This window comes from Convolutriloba macropyga, chromosome 15 (genome assembly GCF_964194025.1).
Source record: "Convolutriloba macropyga chromosome 15, txConMacr16.3, whole genome shotgun sequence".
Lineage (NCBI taxonomy): Eukaryota > Metazoa > Xenacoelomorpha > Acoela > Convolutidae > Convolutriloba > Convolutriloba macropyga.
Window position 1 is genome coordinate 8,325,595 of NC_134482.1, and position 5,019 is coordinate 8,330,613.

Consider the following 5,019-nt stretch of genomic DNA (forward strand, 5'->3'; position numbering starts at 1 on the left):
CTCGGGCTCTTAGCTCTGACCCTAACCTTAACCCTCTCTCTGCCCCAAGCCCAAACATTACATCTATACTTAATCACAATTATAAAGGAATCCCGTTGCTATATTCATCTATTACACCGGGAGCATATGAGTTAACTGACATAGCAGAATTAATAAAAGAAGAAACTGATGGTAATGTTATAATAGAACCTGATAAGAATACGATGAAATGTTTAATGGAAATAAAACAAGGAGCACTCAGCTTTGATATAGAAAATTCACTAGCCTCATTACTAGGATTTAGAAAAATAATTTATAAAAAAGGTAGATATAAATCTCAGAAAATTATTGATATTATGGGTTTTAGTACTATTCACATTCATTGTAATGTGATATCTGGAGCTAAAGATAATGGTAAAGATACATATATATTATATACTTTTAATCTAACTGAACCACCAGGTTACTTGATAAATATTATACCAACTAATGTCTTATATCAAAATGTAACTAAAGATAGAATAGAATATATTGAATTTCATATTAAAGATGAGCATGGAAGACCTATAGACTATAATGGTGATATATTAAGTTATACTTTTACATCTAGTATAGTCTTCATCTTTATGAATTAACTTAAACTAAACTACAAAATTTTCCTATCCCAATTAATTCTTAGTTTACCATTAATATTTTTATTTTTAGTTATATCAATGACAAAATAATTATAAGGCTCTTTCCATACTTTATTACATATATTAGCAAAATCATTATAACTAAGTTCAACATTATTAAAGAAATCTTGATATATAGATATGAGGACTTTACCTCTCTGTTCAAATAAAATAAATAGATTACAGTTCTCTCTAACACTCTGCCTATCCAGAGAGAACAGGTTTTGATTAAGATATATCATATTACAGTTATTATGTCTACCTCTACAAAAGTATTCATTAATAACTGGTTCTTTGGCTCTAACATCATCAAATATCATTAGTTTCTTTAAGTCTTTGGGTAGTTTATCGGGAGATGGTAAATCTTTTATATCTTTAATAAATTCAACATCTGCTTTGGGGTTTATTCTTTCTATACCATGGTACTGATCACCAGTAGGTCCAATGATGTATAGCTTATCAAAGTATATACTAGCTAGAATTAGTTTTTTTTAATAAGAATGTCTTACCACATTCACTAGGACCAGATATTATACATCTAAAGTTATCTGGGAATGCAGCTTCAGTAATTATATCATCATCATTTAGCCATGAAAATAGATCATCATTTATGTTTACAGATATCGGTGAAACCGCTTCACGGATATTATTAGTAGGACTATTACTAATGCTATTACTATTGCTATTCCTATTAGATTTACTTCTTTGATATTTTTCATCAAATAGATATATAAAATTATCATTATCATTATCATTATCATTATCATTATTAGCAAAGCTACTTCGTAGATCATTATCATTATCATTATCATTATCAATGACATTATCCTTATCATTAACATTAGCATTATCATTAACATTATCATTATCATTATTAGCAAAGCTACTTCGTAGATCATCTGCGAAGCAGGTTCCCTGATTAACATTATCATTAACATTATCCTTATCTTTATCACCACCTCTACTACATCTTAAACAAGAACACTCATTATATATTCCTGGATATTTACATTGATTAACTATAATATTCAAAGCACTTTTAATTCTAAATTCTCTATCAATAAGATAGATCATATATAAACAATAAGCCCCACAATAAGATTCATCATATTGTTGTTTTCTCTCATTAGAGCCTAGATCAACATATTCTTCTAAAATTAAAGGTGGAGTTTCTACACCAAAACTATCAAAGTAATATGTTGGACCACCTCCTCTTCTTATAACTAAAACCCAATGTGTACCTTCAGTTGGATGTAGGTTTACAATAATGTTAGAGTTAGGTTCACTAACCATTTCTGGTTTATCATCTCTCATTACTATTTCATTTGGTGTTAGACTTATATCTTTACCTATCTCTTTTATTCTGATATCACTCATAGCATTATTATCAATATTAAATTTATTATTGAATTCCTCAAAAGTTAGGATGAGCATTTTTATATAATAAATTTATTAAATCTAAGTCTAAGTCTCAATCTAAATCTAAATCAAATCAATATTTATTATATAAAAATGGAAACAGGTAGTGCAGTTTTTATTTTTATTATTATAATTGGAATTTGTTATATAATATATGATTCAAGAACAAGTAAATATACAAAACTAGAAGAAAGCTTTGGTGGATTTATGAATAGGAGTCTAGTTAGATTTGAATATGAAAAGTCACCATTACATACTATTGTTTATGGTGGAACTGGTACAGGCAAAACATATTTTATTAGACAATATTTAAAATTATACTCAGTCCAAAATCAAGATCAAGATCAAGATCAAGATCGAGATCAAGTTCAAGATCAAGCTAAAATTATAGTTATAGTGTGTAAAGATGACAGAGACTGGATAGATCCTGAGTCTAATATGTTTTATACTGGGTTTAATAAATGTGATATAAATATTATCACAAAAAATAATATGCATGAATTTCAAAATTGGGTAATAGTACTTGATGATATGGGTGATAGGTTAAATAAGGATATAGGTTATTATTTTACTGAAGGTAGACATTATAAAATTCAAATGATTGTAATGTGTCATAAACCAGCTCAAATAATTAATACAGCAAGAATGAAATGTGATACTATTTTTTTGACAACTTATAATGGACTTGACCTATTTAAAAACTTTAATGAGATATATAAATGTGAACATGACTTCAATAAATTAATTAGTGAATTAAATAGTAACTATTATAATTATACAGATGGAATGTCAGATGAACTTCGTTATGGTATAATTAAAAATAATAAAAAGGAAAATACTATTATTATTATTATTAGTAATAGAACAATGATATATGATTCAAGAGTTGGTTTCCTTGATTTAAAAGCTCTTAGTTTTAAAGATGATTTAGAGAGAGAAGATATAAAAAAAACTTATAGCATATATGAAACCACTAATGATTAATGCAACAGATAGAAATGTTATTAATCATGATAATTATCAAATTTATTTCAATAAACTTCTTACTTTAAATAATATTAAAATTCAGAATGATGTTCTAACTAATGAAATGATTATGGGAAAGGGTATGAAAATTTTATCAAATAATGGTGGAATTATAGGCGCAGGTTTATTTATATTTAATTGTTTTTATACTAATTCAATATCAAGAAATGCTGGAACTGTAGCAATGGGAGCAAGTACAATGTTGAGTAGAGTAAATACATTAGTTAATGTTGGATATGGAGAAGAGTTGGAAGGTGAAACACGAAGCCGTTATACTGATCAGGGAAGCAGTTTGGTAAACCACGAACTTTGTTCGTATACTGATCAGTGTAACTGTGACTTCGTCAATGAAGAGATGGGAATTTTGAATAGAAAGGGAGGAAGGTTTTTAAACAAAATATATATAAATAATGAAAAATTTAGAGAACAGGTTATAAATTTTGTTAAAGATAAAAAAGAATTAGACCTTGATTTGATTTTAGATAAGAGATGTAAAACTAATACACTCAATACTTTAGGAAATAAATATGTAGCAGAGTGTATCACATCTAAAGATAATACTAAAGATTTAATTGAAATCATGGCTAAATATTACCCTGTGATTGATTAGGTAAATATTATAGTTTACCCTATTATAAATGCTTGTACAATATTTAGAGTGTAACTATAAAAGTGGAAACATTGCTAATTTAAAATATCATTATGAATCATTTCATAAAGATAAAATTGATAAATGTATGTGTGGTAATATATTATTAAGTGGTATTTGTGCTAATAATTTTTCTCCGTGGGGTTACTCTTTAAAAAAATAATCTAGTTCTAGTTCTAGCTCTAATTCTAGTTCTAACCCTAGTTCTAATTCTAATTCTAATTCTAGTTCTAACCCTAACTCTAGTTCTAACCCTAGTTCTAGCTCTAGTTCTAGTTCTGGTTCTGCTTCTAACCCCAGTTCTAGCTCTAGTTCTGGTTCTGGTTCTATCTATGACTATAACTCTAACTCAGATTCTAACCCCAACCCTAACCCTAACCTTATCCCCAACCCTAACCCTAACCTTAATCCCAGCTCCGAAGTATTAACTAGATGTTGTAATAAGTGTAATTATATAAAACCACTAAATGATTTTGATGAGGGTAAGTATACATGTAGAAGTTGTACTTCAGCTAAAGTTAATTGTCCATATTGTACTTCTGTTGTGAGATATGATTGGATACGGGCTCATGTAAAGAAACAACATCCAGATATAGAATTGACTAGAGGATTTAGTAGAAATCTGCAAAGCAGGTTCCCTGATATAACTGATCGGTGTAACCGCTTCGCGGATAAAACAATTAATCCTAGTTGGCAAAGTCCTAGAGCTGTAAGTCTTTTAGTTATTAACCAAACAGAGGATCTGCGAATTTGCAAAACAACTCCGTTGAGCAGTTTCACTGATAGTTGTTTATGTAAATACTATAATTTTGTATCATTTCTTATTAATAATGGAATAAATATAGAAAAAATAAAAGAAAATATAAATTTATTGAAAAGTATAGATAATTTAAGTATAAATAAAAAAAATAAAAAAAAATAACAAAAAAGAGGGAATCACTCTTGAAGAGTGAAAAAGAGCGATCTTTTCTACTGGGGATCACTCCGAATAAGAGTGAATCACTCTTTAAGAGTGAAATATAAATTTTGCTTTGATGTTTTGATTTTTTGTTTTATTTTTGATTTTAATTCTAATTTTTTTCAAATTTAGAGCTAATATATAGTAGTGGATAAAACAAGGCTTCCAGAAATCAGTAAAATTTGGCCAGATTCGACATGCGTGATTAGCGCTTGGAGAAAGGGTCAAATTTTTGCTGGTGGCTGGAAGCCTTGTTTTATCCACTACTATGGAGAGCTAAAAATTTCAAAACAGAGACTTCAGATAAAATATTT